This window comes from Podarcis vaucheri (genome assembly GCF_965113315.1).
Source record: "Podarcis vaucheri genome assembly, chromosome: 2".
In the NCBI taxonomy this organism is placed as follows: domain Eukaryota; kingdom Metazoa; phylum Chordata; class Lepidosauria; order Squamata; family Lacertidae; genus Podarcis; species Podarcis vaucheri.
Window position 1 is genome coordinate 46,764,012 of NC_138760.1, and position 19,088 is coordinate 46,783,099.

Sequence of the window (19,088 nt, forward strand, 5' to 3'; positions counted from 1 at the left end):
CTGCTGCAAATCAGAGGAGGCAGCACAGTACTACATGGACAAATAGTTGGACCTGGTATAAGGAAGCTTCCTATATGAATATTGATACCATTATTTTAATTCATGCAACTTCCCATTCTTATATTTCACCACAAATTGTTCTTTTTCAATAAGCACTTTAATGGTTTATCACTGAATAAAAGGAACGGTAACAATAGAAAGTTTCATGAAGGAATTGCCAATTATTACATGACAATCAGGCTAAGATAGAAGAGTGAGCGATCCTCCCTTAAGTAGCTGCAGCCATAGTTCAGAGCAGTGTAATCGGTCAATTCCCACTTCACATTAAGAAGTAGTAATTCCTGCCCCATATTCTATCTCTAACAAAATCATCTCCGTGCAATTGAACCTTGAACAGTGGACATTCTCATAGTTAGCAGGTTATACAGGTTAAAACAGGTCCCTGCCAAAACAGCTGGTATTCTACTGAGATTGGCATGCCTGAGATGAACCATTACTTGTTCCCCTCTCTTTCCTTGAGAGCAGAACACTCCTTTTACTCCTTTGTGATGGACCACTCCTTGGCATGTGCTTTGTATAATACAGTATATTGCAAATCAGACTCTGTTTTCCTTGGGTCTGCTTTTGTCATCAAAGTAATGAAGCATGCATGACAAAAAACCGTTTGATTAGAGCTAGGAGCTGGCTGGAAAGGGGGGAGCAGAATAATTGTTCAATCATGTTCTTTACAAATTTGAAAATTTGTCTGAATGTAGTCAATGATTAGCATTTATCTGTTAATTTATTGTAGAATCTTGTGGGTAAAGCAGTTTCTCAGCTCCAGACCAGGTTCTCTCATTGCCTGCAGACTATTTAGTTATAAAGGTGATTATTTCTTTGTGGTCCTATGACATGTACCATATATGCTAAGCTTCGATTTATGGTCTTCACTAGCAGTTAACTTTTGTATATATGAGGGAAGTTACAACTACAGTGTACCTCAGGTTACAGACGCTTCAGGTTACATACACTTCAGGTTACAGACTCCACTAACCCAGAAATAGTGCTTCAGGTTAAGAACTTTGCTTCAGGATGAGAACAGAAATCGTGCTCCGGCAGCGCGGCAGCAGCGGAAGGCCCCATTAGCTAAAGTGGTGCTTCAGGTTAAGAACAGTTTCAGGTTAAGAACGGACCTTCGGAACGAATTAAGTACTTTACCCGAGGTACCACTGTACTGTAAATCACACACAAAAAGCCCACATAACTTATCTGGCTAAGGTAACATTTTCCCCATTATATAGGAGCATTTGTAAGTGGGAGAGCACACAGTGAGCATAACTCATTACTGAGTTAGATGGACTAATGATCTGCTTCAATATATCGCAGCTCCCAAAGTTCCTATGATAGGTGCATTAGTGTTCTATTCCAGTATTACAGATAACCTACCTCATTAACATATGCATTCCTATATCTACACCACTACCAGTGTTTCTGAGTAGACATGACACTCCTCTCTTATTTGTACGCTCAGGTACAAATAAATTAATGGGGCTTATTTATTGCATTTAGATCCCTCCTTTCCTCAAAGGAGCTCAAGGTGTTCTTCCCCATTTCATCTTTCCAACAGTCCTGTGAGATAGTTGGGTCAAGAAAGTGACTGGCCAAAGGTCACTCAGTTTGGTGAGTGTGCTACTGCTGCACACATTTTTAGCCAAGTTGGGACTTAAAACCTGGTCCTAATCTGACAGGGCTTTTTTCACAGCCAAAACTCAGTTCCAGCACCTCTCAGGTGGGCGCCATTGCTATTATAAGAGAAACAAGGAAGGCGTTCGTGGCAAGTTCACGCACCTCTTTTTTATATATAGAAAAACAGCACTGTTAACACTCTAACCACTACTCCAGCTTACTCTCAAGTAGGAATGTAGGAAAGCAGCCCAAATGTTTTAAATGTCGAAGCAACTTCTGGGTTTTGTTGTAAGCTGCCACTTTCCTTCACATAAGATATAGCTGCTGACTGCTATAGTTCTAGTTTGGAAAGCGGCCCAGGTGGCACCTTTCTTGAATTACGCAGAAGGTCATCCCATTTCTAAAGCTAGCAATACTTTTAACAGTTCATAGGCAACCTTGTGGTCTTTTCCTGCTACTAAATGGCCACTGTTCTGTTTCCTATTAAATGTTTCTCACTGTCCACTACACACCCTATTACACGAGGACAGCAGCTGGGAAGTTTCCATTCATTTAATAGTTATTACAACAAGTAAGATGAACTGTGTTGCTTGAGGGTACTAAAACTTGAATCCGTACAATGGGTTGAGCTCCCATTGCTCTGTCACAGCTTCTGCCAACCTAGCAGTTTGAAAGCATACCAGTGCAAGTAGGTACCGCTGCAGAGGGATGGTAAATGGCATTTCAGTGTGCTCTGGCACTTGTCACATTGTCCTATTGCGCCGTAAGTGGTTTAGTCATGCTGGCCACATGACCCAGAAAGCTGTCTGTGGACAAACGCCAGCTCCCTCGATCTGAAAGCGAGGTGAGCATCGCAGCCCATAGTTGCCTTTGACTGGACTTAACTGTCCAGGGGTCCTTTACTTTACCTTACCTTTACCTTTACCTTTGGCTATGCTTAGGTGTGCCCGTGTTTTTATAGGTATCATTGACCTCCTGCTTCAGAATATGTGGACGAAAGGGAGTGCTGAACGATTGACCTGCTTAAAAGTCGAGCCTTCTCTTCCCCCACCCTTATATATACATGAGAAATACCAAGTATAAAATAGATAGGGTTCTTTCCGATGTGCTTCCACCTTAAAGGCAGCTTGCCCATGTCGCCATAGGCGCTGTGGATCGGAGATGAGAGTTTACGATCCAAGTCCTCTGCTCCAGTAGGTGAACAAAGGCTCCCTCTTCTATAATCTTCCTTTCCGGTCTGCTGAAAGAATACTGACGAGCTGGGAAGAGCAAGGGCCTGATTATTCTGCGAATGAGGTTCCCACTGGGGGTTGTTTTGTAGAGAAGAAACTGGTCACCGTCGCCTTTTCCACTGTGTATTTAGCATCTTTTTCGGGACTGGTGGTGCACCAAGGGCTTGCTTTTGTCTGAAAGGCTGGTATATTCTATGTGTCATAGCGCCGCATTCCCATGCGTGCAACCGGGTAGAGTGAAGCGCCACAGAATTCCCAGCCCCGAGGAATAAAATTTTATTATTATTATTATTATCATCGAGCACCAACAGCCTTAGAGCTCAAAAGTAACCCGGTCAGCGGACTAACAAGCAGGAGAGCTATGTGACATGATGGTAGTCTTTGCTAAACGCTTTCGTGGGCAATTCCCCGACTGTTGGCAGTAGCAAATTTATCCGCGGGGTCGGATTGGACCCGCTGGCGAGATCAGAAACGGGGATGTGGTGCATTCTAACGAGCAAAGTTTGTTCTGTCACGTTTCCGGGTATCTGTGCTGGGCGCGCGGGGAAGGACTGGAGACAAGAGCGGCAGTTCCTACGTTCTTCAAAGAGCAAGCAGCACCTTTGTGGGGCGGTAAGCCCCATCTCCCAAGCACCATCATTCGCTTGCGAGGCGGCAGCGGCGGCGACGCAGCTTCCTTCCCTCTCCCGCTTGCCTCGCGCTACCCCTCACGCGCCGTCTCCCTAGCCGGACTGAGAAGCGCTCCTCCCGGCGCCCACTCGGAGGGCTCCTTACTCGAAGGGGCGTGGCCGTGAGGTAAGGGAACCTTGGATTCGAAGTCCTGTGCCCTGCGCGAGGCGTGGCTTGTTGCGTGGTGACGTAACGCGCTGCGTGGTGAGGTCAGTGCAGCCCCGCCGTTGCTGGTCCCGCTGCCCGTCGCTCTCTGCCCTGGTCTGTTCGCCGTGGTCCCCGACCCTCCCTACGGAGTGCGGCGCTTCCCCTTCACTCAGGGCTTTGCTGGATTTGGCCTGGTAGGAGGCTGGTGACAACGCGGCCTTCTCCGGCTCTCCGCCCGCCGTCAGGTAAGAGCTGGGCCGGGCCGGGAGAGGCTGCGGGGGTTGGTATTCTCCTTGTTCAGTTACGTTGTCTTGTCGGCGTAACCCGCATTGCGTAATGTGACCGTTGCGTCAGGCGACTTACGCTTTTTGCGTCGAGGCCTATTGCGCAAAGGTCTTACGCGAGCCTCCTCAGCCTACACTGCCTGGTGTCTCTGGTGTCCCGTGCCCGCGCGTGAGCAGGGCAACTTCTCCCACCCCACTCCCCTCTGCATTTTCTCGGTGGACGGCTAAGTTTCACGGTGGGTTAATCGGGAACAAGATGTGGCTCGCTATTTCGCACGGTTACGCGGATTGCGGTAGGTGGTGTGGAAGGCTTATGGTGGCTACGCCGTTTCCGTAAGCGCTGCTTCGCTGCTCCCTTTAAGGGTACGTGATTGCCGTAAGTATGTCCGTGCCCTCCGCCTGTACCGCTATGAGGCCGGGGTGCGTTGTGGGCGGCTCTCGCGCCGCCTTTGCACATCGGGCCATCCGCTGGCTGGGATGCATATTCGAAACGGCGGAGGGCCTTCCCGCCGAGGGCGCCCGGATCCCGTGCGCGGGTGGCGCAGTAAGCGAACCTGGGCGGGGCGGGTGCTGATGGTACTTCCTGCCGCCGCCATTTTGTCATCGAGCAGGAGGGGGAAGCGGCGGTAGTAGCGGCCGCGGCTCCGGTAGGGAGAGCGGCGGGGCGGGCGAGAGGGAAGCGGCGGCGGCGCTAGCGGAGGTTCCGCTGCGAGAGGGCGCCGGTCTGACCGGCTCCTCGGAGCAGGGCGCGCGCGAGGCAGGCGGCTCCGCCTCTCCGCTCCGTGCCCTGCCTGCCAAAGGTTGCGGTTCCTGTAGGCCTGGCTCGACCGCTACTCCTGCCCGGCGCCGCCCCCGCCTGGCTCCCCCCGTGAGCGGGTCTGGCCGTGCCTTGGCCCCCTGCGAGTTGCGGGGGGGGGGGCTGTGCCGGCTGGTCTCCTGGCTCGGGACCGGCACGTTTATTGGCTTCCTGTTGTGTAGCCTGATAGCGAAAGGCCCGGAGGATGCGCGGCAAGCGGCGTCCCGCCTAACAAGGCCGCAGTTGGCAACGGTGTGCAGAGGCAGCAGCGGATCTTTCGCTTGCGACCCGATTCGGAGCGTTGCCGGGTGCCGATTCCTTAACTGCCCGATTTAAGTACGTACAAACGGCTGCGCGCTGTTTGTGCCTCTGTGAGGAGAGGACCACACGTAATGGCCCTTTCTCCCTTCCCAACCTTTGCCCCCGCAGTCAACAAATCAACAAAAGCCTTAAAGCGGTGCCATGTAGTTCAGTGGGATCTAACGCTAGATTTGGATTATAACGCAGATACCTGACGGGTGGTCCAGTAGAAACCCTGCACTTAAAATGAGGAGCCTTTAGTGGGGTGGGGTTTGAGGGCTGCATTCTTAGCAGGTCTGGAAAGCTTCACTAGGTAGAAGTGGATCATGATTAGAACAGACTACCGTTTGTTAGAACAACTGCAAAACTAAAAAATTTTATTTAGTCCTCAGAGAGTGGCCACTTAGTAGTAACATAAGTGGATATTTAGTGATTGTGTGTGGTGATAATGGTTTTTGTATAGATGGGTCCTTACATAATGTTGGATGCTTTTTGTAAGTGTTCATATACATAGTGCGTGTTATGATAAAATCAGCTGTCATCATTGCTTTCTTTTAGCTGAATGCTTGTCTTATTGCAATTTTAATTTAAGCTAATAAAGTTTATAATAATTTCCAAAAAAAATTGATCAACGTTGCTAGTAGGCTTCTTTGGGGGCAAAGTGATTATTCACCTTAAGTTATACAGTTGCAGTAGTGAAATAGGGACCAAGTCTGAAAATGCTAAATTGCGCATTTCAAGGTGAAGGCTGCAGTCCAAACTCAACGTACTTGGGAGTAAACCACATTGAATTCAGTGGAACTTCTGAATAAACAAGCTTAGAATTGTGCTGTCCAGTAAATCAGTGTGGATATAGCATGCAACCTATTACATAGGCAGAGTCTCACACTAACCTGACCTGCAGTTGTTGTTTTTATTACTCTGTAATGATGGTAATTTCCCCTCTTGGTTTCTTGCAGAGGATTTTTTTCCTGAGAATGCATTTGCCAGTGCTTTAGTAAAGTTGGAACTGAACAAGAACAGTTTATCATAAGTTAATTAATATCCCTCTGGTCCCAACAGCTGCAATAGTCCCAACTATATGGAGGCTGGGCTCAGATATGTTCTTGAAGCAGTTATCACTGTATTATGACCTCCTGGCTCTTGTGTAGTTCTTCCTGATTCTTCTTTATCCCTTCTCTCACCTGCAGCAGATTATAATAGTTGTGGGGTGAATTATTATCTGTGGGACAGTCAAATAAGTTTGTTTGCTTTCAGAGGTAAATTTTATTCCTTTCATTATACCAGTGGTTGCAGGCTACTGATTGGGTTGCTGAAAGTGAACCTGCTGCCCCAGGACCATGTAATAATGATGTGGAAGGAAATTACCTGCTTCCATGGGAAAAAATATTTATGGAGTGTTTGGATTGGCCACTAGCCATTTTTGTTTATGGTTGTTAGACTTTAAAATTGCATCTGAACTCCATGGAGCATGCAGCTATGCATGAGGAACAGCTTAAACTAGCATCACAGTAGAACATTTCTTATGGTCACAGTTTGTTTCACAGTACATGAAATTTCACTATGGTTTTGCCTACACAAGATGGTCAATTGTACAGCTACAGAATTCCAGCTAATCAAAGGTTGTATTGCCTTTGATATTATTGTACTTCAGGCAAAAGCTGCTTCATACATTTTCTTGTATAAAAACTGCCCATTTTGCTTCATAAACACTTGCTTATAATTTTTGTATATTTTCAAGAATGCATAAAGCCATGACTTGTGAAAGTCAAAAGTGTACGTGTTTTGTCAGCATGTCTATATAGGAAAAATATAATGCACAAAGTAGACATGATATAGGTGAAACAGTGTTTGAAATTCCCATTGTTCTTGGCACATTTTGTGATGGAATTTCATTAGTGCAAGCAGTTTCTGAGCTCTGGGGGCAGTACTGCACCTGAGATTTCAAATTAAAATTACAGAGTGGAAGGAAAGGAGGACCTTTTTCTGCCTCCCCACTTCCTGCTACTCTTTGAAGACTGGAGAAGAGACCCTCTTAAGAATATTAGGGGGGTGCGCAGGGGGAGGACTAGACTGTGTGTAAAATGAACTTAATATTTTAGCTGAAGTTAATTCATTTGTATTGTATTCTTGTTATAAAAAAGCACACCCAGACATTCCGTTGTTGCGCCCATAACCTCAGTTTAAGGAGCCTTTTAGTTCCTAGCTTTCATATCTCAGTTTTTAACACTGATGTAAAGGTATGCTTGCCAGTGTACAGTGTAATTCAAATCTACAATTTCTTGTATTTCCCATCTCCCCAGGTTAAATCATTTAGTTTTTATTTCCTTTATTTATTTGAGGTTTCGCTTGGTTATATTAGCCAAAATAAAAATGTCTAATGGTCAGCAATGGGAATTGTAGTTCAGCAATATACGGAGGGCATCACGTTGGTTATCTTTAGTTTAGTGCAAAGGGCTAGTAGTGAGGCAGTGATACAGTTGAAGCACGTTTGAGTTCTTATATGCAGGTTAGGGATGTAGTTCAGTCTGCATTAGCAGCATTCTAGGAATTTGCTGGCATGTGGAAGTGTGTCTAAAGTGCATCCTTTTGACATGCCAGTTTGTTATGGAATTTGTTGTCATTTTGCATTTTTCTTTTGTCAACTGGCCTGGGATCTTTGGATGAAGGGCAGTATACAAACGTAACATAATAATTATAATAATGCTGTAGTTTGTATTCAGTTCACACAATCTGATAAATTGAACTCTGCTGTTTTTTGTGTAGCCCTCTTAAATCTCATTGGTTTGAAGGAGACCCTTACTCATACCCGTCTGACGGCACATGCAGCCATAACTGTAGGAGTCTTCAGAACAGGTGGTCTACTGTAGTACTGTTCTGGCAGAACGTATGGTTACGTAAGAGTGTAAATCCATCTTTAGTTCCTACCAGTTGTATATCTTTACGTGGAACTTAGTGGTGGTCTTAGGAATATGGATTTTTGACTTAATGTATTTGAGTTTGTCAAACTCTATGTACTAGACCCACAACTTACATGTGATTTACTTATACGATTGCAGCTTTGCGTGGGTGCTGGGAAAATAAATAAATAAATGGCTGGGAAAGGAGAATTTTCTTGAATCTTCAGTGGTTTAAATATTTAAGTATCCATCAAAGCACCTGGGCCATTCCAATTCTTACCTTATGATTAAACAGCAATGTCCCAGTCTGGTATGATCATGAGAACTACGCATGGTACGTTCCCGCATAAGGCATTTCCACCCAGTTCCCTTGTTTGAAGTTGTTGTTTTTTAAGTTGTTCCCAAAATTATCAGGTTTTTTAAAAAAAGAGTGAAATGTGTTTTAAGACAATTTGTATTGTCAAGACACAATTTTGTATAGAGTGTGCTACATTTTCATGTACTACAAATGGTCGTCTTTGCTTGTGAAATGCTGCTTTCTTCTTGTAACCTTTGAAATAGCGTGGAGATAAGTAGAAGCAAGTACCCTGCAGCAGCTGTCTTTTTGACATGGCCTCTGCCTTATGACTGTCCTTTTCACATCTCACTTCAGACCAGGCATAGGCAAACTCCGGCCCTCCAGATAAATTGGGACTACAATTCCCATCATCCCTGACCACTGGTCCTGTTAGCTAGAGATGATGGGAATTGTAGTCCCAAACATCTGGAGGGCCAGAGTTTGCCTATGCCTGCTTCAGACCAGAAAGGTGTGTTCACACCTAATGTTAAACCTTAGTAAATGTTTAACTGTGGTTTAATGTATGGGGGTATAGGGGATGTTGGGGGAGGAGTAATACCTCTGGTGGGAGACATGTTGTCCTCCTTCTGGGGTAGTTTGTCTACCTTTGGTCTTCACCCTGCACTCAGTTTTCACCAGTGGCTCCTAGAAGCTGTCAGTATGTGGCGGCAGCTGCTTCCCAGGAATTGCTTTGATTGGCTGGCTAAACCTGGTGAGGGTAGCTGATGAGTCTCAACCCTTAGGTGAATTAGGGACTTTCCCTACATGTGAATTGAATGGACAAAATCAGTAGTCAGTACAGTGGTCAAGAATGCAGTTTCTGCACCTGCCGTAGAGGGCAGTGAGGGGCAGGTGGGGCTTGTCAACCTGGGAAGGTAGCCTGTCTCAGAGAAGGAAAACTCTGATCATAAAGCTCTGCTGCTTTGCGGGAGGAAAAAAGCCTAAAGAGTAGATGCTACCCAAATCCAGGCAGTTGGATGGTGCTTTGTACGCCTCCTCTGTCAACTCCTCCAGCTAAGCTCTTGCTCTGCTTTCCTGTGGACCACATCAGCAAGGGTGCAATTGGGGGGGAGGTCTTGCCTTCTGGGCAGCCCAGGCCAGGATCTCCATACACACTGCCCTGTGCAGATCACTTTGGTGCTGCTAACAAAGTGGTTTGATGTCACTAGTAGCATGGTAGTGGAGACTGTTTGCTCTCATGTTCCTGATCATGACTGTGGGAGCAATAAAAACAAGCTTTTGCTTCACGTGTTGTCTAAACCTGTGCTCTTAGTTCGTTTCCCCAAAACACACCATGAACAGTAAGCTAGGAACAAACTCTGCTATCACTTGTACTTTGTGCAAACCACAAGCCCTGGATTAGACAACACAATAGGCCAAGATTTGTGGTTTGTTGGTCCTAGTGTGGGGAGGAGCAAAATAGGAATTTTGAGCATCATGCACCAGCATTAACTGAAACACAAACCGGGTCATACACTGCTACAAAACTCGTGCTATTTATCTTTTTGATGCTCCAATCCTGTGTGTACTTACCTGGAAGCAAGCCGTAATCAAATGGCGGTCCTAATTCTGAGTAATCATGTTTGCCTAGTAATTTTCTTCAGTATACTGAACAGCACACTTTTATATGCTAAAGGATACATTTTTATTTTATTTTGCTGAAGGAGTCAAATAACTTTAATTGTTCTGGACATTATACATTTCTAGGAAGGAAAAGGAGAGGTGGAAATGAGAACAAGGAATGCATCAGGAAGCAACCTCAGTCTAGGTAGTAGTCAGCAGAAGTACCGTATTTTTCGCCCCATAAGACGCACCTAGATTTTAGGGGGGGAAATAAAGGAAAAAAAATTTATTTCCCCCCCAGGTGCGCTGCGCTACACCAGGAGCTTGGGGCGTGCGGAGCTCAGCGCGCCCCAAGCTTCTGCGTGCCGGCAAGGTCTCCGCTAGCATGGGAGAGCCGGGCGCCTCTCCCAGGGCTAGCGGACCCCTGCGCTAATCCAGAAGCTTGGGGCAAGCTGAGGTCAGCGCGCCCCAAGCTTCTGCATGCCGGCAAGCAGTCCGCTGCCGCCCCAAGCCTCCCGCACCCGGCAGGAGGTCCCGCTGAGTGCGCGAGGCTTGGGGCGGCAGCGGACTGCTTGCGCGCACCTAGAAGCTTGGGGCGTGCTGAGCTCAAGCTTCTAGGTGCGCGCAAGCAGTCCGCTGCCGCCCCAAGCCTCGCGCACCCGGTGGGACCTCCTGCCGGGTGCGCGAGGCTTGCAGACACTCGCCCGAAGCAGGGGGAGCCCTCCCGAGGGCTCCCCGTGCTTCGGGCGACAGGCTGCCGCCCCAAGCCTCGCACACCCGGTGGGACCTCCTGCCGGGCGCGCGAGGCTTGCAGGCATTCGCCCCATAAGACGCACCCCGATTTCCCCTTCATTTTTGGAGGGGAAAAAGTGCGTCTTATGGGGCGAAAAATACGGTATAAGATCAGGAGAAGTGGGAAAGGAAAGTGGGAGAGACTGGATGAGCAGTCATTCAGATGATCTTGCCAGGACACAAAGGTTTGATCAGTAAGTTGTTCCAGGAATTGCGGGGCGAAGCTTAGTAGTTAGACTATCCCAGTTACCAAGCACTATAATTGAGAGTTGTAGGAGTTGCGGTGGGTTTCAGCCCTGCCAGTTTATTTTCCATGCCAGAGTTTCTCCTGTAGCAACTGTTAACCACACATGTAGAACCCAGCCAAGCTACTTGACCACTTTCTTCAGTCTCACCCCTGACAGTATTGGCTCAGAAGTAAAATGAAGGCCACATCAATGAGAAAAGTGCTAGCATTGCCCAAAGTAGTAGTACTAAGGGAAGCTTAGCTGGACACTATGCCTCTCTGAGGCACTTTCTTGCTCGTTTTTGAGATCCTGGGATTTAGAGGAACTCTGTCCCTTAATTGTTTGGACTTACATTATTCATCAGCTGCTCAAGTGTTGAAAATATATAACCAATATTACCATTACCTTGATGAGTTCAGGGTCAATGAATGGCTCCATTTCTATCTTAAAACTATCTCAAAAGTAGCTTTTCCCATACTTTCAAGCATCTGCCCATAATTTTTCTTAAACGGTCCCTGCACAGAGTCAGTCATATCACTAAGAACTGCCACCAAAATTGTAAGGTTGGTGGGTTGTAGTAGTATATAAAGTGCAGCTGGTGAGCAGTGTTTGAAATTAGCCAAGTGCCAGGATGGTTTCTGACATCTCCATCATGTGGAGGGACATGCCTATGGATCACTGCATCCTGACTGTTTTCACACACTAATACCCCACCCTGTAGAATTCTATCACTCATATATGCACAATCAGAATGAATTTATGGAACCAAAGTGCTTTTTCTGTGCAGCCTGGGTAGGAGCTGTGAACAATGTTACACTTAATTGTTGTAGATTGTCCCCCCACTGCCCTGGTCTGTCAACATTAAGAAAAATAGGTATCAGTCCATATATCTAAGGGATGTGGGTGGCGTTGTGGTCTAAACCACAGAGCCTAGGGCTTGCCAATCAGAAGATCGGCGGTTCAAATCCCCGCGACGGTGTGAGCTCCCATCGCTCGGTCCCAGCTCCTGCCAACCTAGCAGTTCGAAAGCATGTCAAAGTGCAAGTAGATAAATAGATACTGCTCCGGCAGGAAGGTAAACGGCGTTTCCGTGCACTGTTCTGGCTCGCCAGAAGTGGCTTAGTCATGCTGGCCACATGACCCGGAAGCGGTCTGCAGACAAACGCCTAGAGATGAGCATGCAACCCCAGAGTCATCCGCAACTGGACCTAATGGTCAGGGGTACCTTTACCATATATGTGGACTGTATCTGGATAAAGTGAGTTCTCAAAGTTCTTAACCTAGTGTAAGGTTGTCATCTGAACTAGCCAGATGTTTAACAGAGAATCACAGTCAATCCATCATTTGAAAAAGAAAAAAATGGCACCTAGACATTTCATTTTGGTGACTGAAATTGAAACTTTGGTTTAATGAGCTTATATACCTGAGTTTCTAACACTGCTGATGAGACCCAGTATACCTCTTCAGTTGTCATCTGCTTTGTTGTTTGTACAATGAGATAAATGATCAGTTCGACTCCAAAAGAGTTAGTATTTGTGCTTTCTTAATCTGTATTTAGTTTATAGGAATTGCTTATCTTTGATCTCTGTGCAGGAAGCCTTGGCATAGAATCAGAGGAATGCAACCAAAATCAGTATAATTTATTTCAAAATAAGTTAGTTTTAAGGAAATTGCTTTCAATTTTGTCTCTATATGGCAAGAGTAATTAAATCTGTTTTAAATCTATTAGGTAGAAGTTCATTCAGATATAGTCTTGGAAAAAGTGGTTCTTACTGTACTTATAAATTTCACTTTGTGATTGTGTTATAGTATAGTTTGTTAAAGTAGAAGGTAAATACTTTCCCATTAATATGGCTTCCACTATTCAGCTTATTGAGAAGTGTTGCCTTGCTATAGTGTTGTCTCCATAGCTGCTGCTGCCTGCACTACTTTTCTGCCCTTCTTGCTGCTTCTGTCACTGGCAGAGAAGTTGTGTTAGAAACTAGCCGGGCGCCAGGTACATTTTGCTACTGGTGCGGGTCCAATTGCGACCACATGGAGATCTTTGGATGCCAAGTTGGTGACTGACATCTCCATCTGGCTGGCCTCTCCAGCTTTCCTAAGCAGAAGCGCTTATTTATTGCTTATATATCCCACCTTTTTCTCCAAGGAGCCCATATTTCAGTGTGTTGTAAACCTCTTTGAGATTTTTTTCTTTAAAATATAAAATGGCATAGAAATGAAACATCATAATAATAACAAGTCCCATTGAGAGAGCAGTCAAAATCAGTATTAGAAACTCAGATATATAAATTAATTGCTAAATGCACCTTAAACCTAGGTTACGGTCGCCACAGCGGAATGTTTACGTGCCTTTCTTTTTCTGGTGGGATTTTTTTATTATTAATATTTTTCATTTCAATAATGCTTCATATTTTAAAGAACAAATCTCAAAACAGTTTACAACACATTAAAATATAAAATAAAACAATCCAGAATAAAACACATTCGAGCTTCACGGAAAATATTTCAGATCCTTCTCTAAGTGACATTTTCCTTTCCCCATTCGCCCATCTGGCATCCAGAGATCTCCACATGGTCGCAGTTGGACACAACGCAAGTCGCAAAACTCACCTGGCTCATTTCTAACACTAGTTTAAAAGTATAAAATAAATAGTAGGAACATCATAAGACCCTGCTGGATTAGGCCAGTGGCCCATCCAGCATCCTGTTCTCACAGTAATCATATCAGATGCCTGTGGCCCACAAGCAAGATTTGAGCACAAAGAACACTCTCCCTTCCCATGGTTTCTAGCAACTGGTATTTGGAAGCATACTGCCTCATGGAGGTAAAACAGGGGCTAGAATCTTAAGTTATGGGGCCTAGTTATTTTAAAACCTGTGTTTGCCAATATATTTTAAAATTGGGGTGCAAAGTATTTCTGATGCCTTCTGTCCAAGTCCTTTCTTTCACTGTGAAATCAGAGTGCAAGGTCCTTTTCTGATGGAGACGCTATGTCCCGAAAGCAAAGAAATGTGTTGGAATGCAGCATGGCTTTACAGAGAACTGAAGCATGACTTGGAAAGACTTGAGAATCGTGAAATATAAATAAAAACAATGCTTGTCTTCCTTGCAGGCAACTGAATCTGGTTTTATACTCATATTATCAAGTCATCTACTGAATGTGTTTGGGATTGTAGCAGGGTAGGCTAGCAACTACCATTGTTTCCCCGTTTATAAATGGTTTTGTGCTACCTGTCCTTATTTGCCTCTTCAGCTGCAGACTTACCTCAGAAACCTACGTCCTTTGCTTTCCTTCTGTTCAGGTGTAATCCATTCCTGTGGCCATGTTAATGAAATGCTCATCAAATAGTTACAGACTGTTGCATAATTTTTGCTTTGAGAGAAATGAATCCTTGTATAATGAGCAGAGTTTTTGTTGCTGCTTGCCAAGAAGTATAGAGAACAAACATGTCCATGCTTTTCAGAGTTCTGCACTATCACTCAGTAGCTTTTCCCAGCCAGTATCCGTGCTGTTTGTTTATTTCCATGTCCACATTCATTCTTGAATAGTTGTTAAGCATATTGGTATCAGTTCCCAATATAAAGCATGCTGGTTTGATGTGAGAGTGAAATTTGGATTAGTGGCTTATATCTAGGCAGCTCTGCAGGGCTGGGCATGTCTTGTGCTTCTATGCTGCTGCACGAATCATGGACCCCTTGCTGGGATCCTCCATCATCACAGCTATAGGTATATTTCACTGTGCTGTAGCCTTTCCACAAGCCACCCAAATGGTTCTCACAGACCATGGTTTAAAAACCTCTGACTTAGTCCATAGTTAATACCATTTCCACTGTGTGTGTTTCTCATTCATGCATACTGGGATAAGTGAATTGTTGTAATAGGCAAGCAGTGTAGTTGACATCATAGAATTGTAGAATTGTAGTGCTGGTAGGGAGTCCAGTGTTCTAAATTAGGCAGGCCATTTTGCAACTGGTGTGAGTCTAGTTGCGACCATATGGAGATCTCTGGATGCCAGGTTGGTGACTGGGGAAAGCAAAATGTCACTTGGAGAAGGACCCACATTGACTCCAGGTCGTTTCTGAGCACAATTCAAAGTGTTGGTGCTGACCTTTAAAGCCCTAAATGGCCTCAGCCCAGTATACCTGAAGGAGCGTCTCTACTCCCATTGTTCAACCTGGACACTGAGGTCCAGCGCTGAGGGCCTTCTGGCGGTTCCCTCACTGCGAGAAGTGAAGTTACAGGAAACCAGGTAGAGGGCCTTCTCAGTAGTGTCGCCCTCCGACCAGATGTCAAAGAAGTAAACAACTACATGACATTTAGAAGACATCTGAAGGCAGCCCTGTTTAGGGAGGTTTTAATGACTGATGTTTTAACATATTGTTAATTTTTTTTTGGAAGCCTCCCAGAGTGGCCAGATGAATGGGGTAAAAATAATATATTATTATTATTATTATTAGTAGTAGTAGTAGTAGTATTAGAAATATTTTTCTTGGAGTTTGAGTTAGTTTTATTCTAGATTGTTTTATTTGATGTTTTAATATGTTGTAAATTTGTTGTAAAACTGAGATTTGTTCTTCAAAATATAAAGCAGTATAGAAATGGAATTAATCAAAATCGTCATCCCATTGAGGAGGAACAGCACCTCGACATTCCATTGTGGCGACTACAGCCCAGGTTTAATGTGCCGTTTGGCAATTAGGTTATATATCTGAGTTTCTAACATTGGAAGGTCATCTAGTTCAATCCTCTAGTGAATAGACCATTGTGGCAACTGTAAGCTAGATTTAAGATGCCATCTGGTGCCTAGCTTATATATCTGAATTTCTAACACTGGCAGTAGCCCACTTTTACCTTCTCCCAGAGCTTGATTGGGCACCGTCTTTGTCCGCATGCATATTTCCATTTCAGAATTATATGGGATAATGTCAAGTTGCTGAATATTTTTTGTTTTGCATGGGGTAACTGGTCAAAATTTAATCTTGTTACGTGAGCAGGGGCCGATTACATTGAAAAACCTCACCTAAAGATTCAAGGTGAAGCTTGTGATGGTATGTAATGCCTTGTTGGAGAACAGTTGGTACTTGAATTCCTGCAGGATAGGTCCTCGTGGCATGAGAGATGGATGGTTCATCCACTAGGCATAGCATTTGCCGTTTTGTGGCATACGGTTGCTATTTCCCCCCAGTCTGAGGAGTGCTTGCAATGCAGGTGAGCAAGTTAATAAATTGTGTGCTTTAGTAGCATATTGTGTATCTGATTAGTGCTTTAATACATACTTCAGTTGCCTTTTGGGCATGGGTCTAAAAAGTATGGTTGAATCTTATAGGCAAGTGTTAGTTTCCACCAGCCAGCTGTGAATGAGTCCCACCATGCTAGCATACCAATAGCATTGTTACTACATACACAGCATTCTATACTTATTTTGGAACTATAGGGAAATGAAGTGTTAAGATGACAACATTAGCACTATCTTTAGCTGTTTGTGATACCATACCTGTAAGCATAATGTTGGATTTTCATTGTGTAGGTAGTGATGCAATCTATTCATTTTTGTTGCAAACGTTTCCTCCCCTCTTGCTACAGATAATTGCTGCTTAAAGAGCGAGAGTGTGGGACTATCTGTTTTCAGAAGCTCAAGCCACATGGCCCTATTTGGTGGAAAGTATTGGAGTTAGACTTTTGCATGGCCAGTTTGTCTGAAACTGTGCTATGATTTCCTTTGTGGAAATAGCTAACATACAACATAATACATTGAGAGGAAGGGCCAGTTCAGATGTATCACTGCTTATTACTTACTTAACCATGCAGTCAAATGGAATAGTCTTTCTGTCCCCTGATTCTGGAGTATTTATTCTCACTCCACTCCCAGGCTTAATCATAGTTACCCGTTACATTGGCAGCCATGCTAATTACAGTTAGAGCTAACATAGGATCCCACTTAAGCCATGATCTGAAACAACATTTTGGAACTTGTTAAGTGGTATCTTTGGATGGCCCTAACATTGGTTTAACTTGGCATGTGACATGCATGTCAGAAGGAAGGAAGTACTCAATCCCATGGTTAAACAATTGGGAAAATTTCAAAGTAGTCTCATAACATTAATATAGCACTTGGATTAAAATAAAAAACATCTCATCTGTTTGAATTCTCTTTATAGCTAAAACTAGAATATTAATAATAAATAATAATCATAGCAGCAACAACATAGCTCTCTGTCATTGGTACCTCTCTCTGTTGGGGGAATTCACTAGTATACAGTATTAAAGGTAAAGGGACCCTTGACCATTAGGTCCAGTTGCAGATGACTCTGGGGTTGCGGCGCTCATCTTGCTTTATTGGCCGAGGGAGCCGGCGTACAGCTTCTGGGTCATGTGGTCAGCATGACTAAGCTGCTTCTGGTGAAACCAGAGCAGCGCACGGAAACGCCGTTTACCTTCCCGCCAGAGCAGTACCTATTTATCTACTTGCACTTTGATGTGCTTTCGAACTGCTAGGTGGGCAGGAGCAGGGACCGAGCAACGGGAGCTCATCCAGTCACGGGGATTCGAACCGCCGACCTTCTGATCGGCAAGTCCTAGGCTCTGTGGTTTAACCCACAGTGCCACCTGTGTTGATAATAGCAAATGTTCACTAACCATACATTTTGGTTGTATGTAATTTAGCATAACATTCCCCTAGTTAAAACTAGAATACTTGCAGGCCAATTATTTTTCTTACATAGGTAAAGGTAAAGGTACCCCTGCCCGAACGGGCCAGTCTTGACAGACTCTGGGGTTTGTGCGCCCATCTCACATCTATAGGCCGGGGGCCAGCGCTGTCCGGAGTCACTTCCGGGTCACGTGGCCAGCGTGACAAAGCTGCATCTGGCGAGCCAGCGCAGCACACGGAACGCCGTTTACCTTCCCGCTGGTAAGCGGTACCTATTTATCTACTTGCACCCGGAGGTGCTTTCGAACTGCTAGGTTGGCAGGCGCTGGGACCGAGCAGCGGGAGCGTACCCTGCCGCGGGGATTCGAACCGCCGACCTTACGATCAGCAAGCCCTAGGCGCTGAGGCTTTTACCCACAGCGCCACCCGCGTTTTTTCTTACATATTTGCCTTTAATTGTCTCACTTTGAAAAACATGAAATGTGGAGGTTTCAGTTTCTGTTAACAGGTCATGAACTCTCACTACTTCTTTAGATACTGCCTGAGGTGATTATTTCTTCTTCCTAACAAGATAGAACATTATTATCTATAACTTCATCTGCAATTTTACATTCACGCCACAAAGAGCATCTCCATGCATCTGTTCATTGACCAACTGTTCATTAATGAAGAGTGCACAAAGCTGTCTGCTGCTTTTATTTGGTGGCTAGGTGGAATAGGTCAGTAGGAAACTGAGTGAAGCAGTTGATGGGTTGCATCCACCCTGTGACTGTTTAGGATATTTTTTAGATTTTTGCGAAGTTGAAGAACATCAAGCAGATGGAGGACTTGAGTGTAAGTGGTGGAAAAGCAAACTAAATCTGACAGAGCACACCACAGAGCATGCATGTATACCAGTGAGGAGGTGGTGATGATGCAGAATTCAGTGTTGCACAAATAGAATTCCATTAACACAGTGGGGACATAATCTTTCAACATCAACAGAAGTAAAGTGTCCAAATCAAGGGAAGTCATAGTCCCACTGTACTGTTGTACCTGGGAAGTCGAATGGAATCCGTTCTGGAAATCAAAGCACAGCTTCTGATTGGCTGCAGGAAGCTCCTGTAGCCAATCGGAAGCTGCAAAAGCCCTGTCGGATGTGCAGCTCCCAAAAATAGTTCGCAAACAGGAACAGTCACGTCCGGGTTTGCGGCATTTGGGAGCCAAAATGTTCAAGAACTACGCTGTTCGAAAACCAAGATACGACTGTATTAAGCCTTGGTTAGACCACACCTGGAGTACTGTGTCCAGTTCTGGGCGCCACAGTTTAAGGAGGATATTGATTAGCTGAAATGTGTGCAGAGGAAGGCAACCAAGATGATCGAGGGTCTGGAAACAAAGCTTTATGAGGAATGGTTGATGGTGTTGGGTATGCTTAGCCTGGATAAGAGGAGACTGAGAGGAGATATGGCCATCAAATAACTGTCACATGGAAGATGGTGCAAGCAAGTTACAAGAAAGCAGATTCGAACTCAACATCAAA

The 19,088-nt window shown here is 44.9% G+C and overlaps 1 protein-coding gene across 5 annotated transcripts in view; it reads left to right on the forward strand.

The window, feature by feature from the left end:
* Positions 1–3,761: 3,761 nt before the first annotated feature.
* BRD4 (bromodomain containing 4) overlaps positions 3,762–19,088 on the forward strand; it is a 73,513-nt gene continuing 58,186 nt past the window's right edge. For 2 of the 5 annotated variants that reach the window (XM_082213175.1, XM_082213179.1), the window contains exon 1: positions 3,762–3,958. The gene's annotated coding sequence lies outside the window, so the exon portion shown is untranslated. Of the gene's footprint in view, positions 3,959–4,438; positions 4,542–4,595; positions 4,645–4,878; positions 5,130–19,088 lie in introns of those variants that run through there. The other 3 variants (XM_082213178.1, XM_082213177.1, XM_082213176.1) reach the window with 3 other exon arrangements.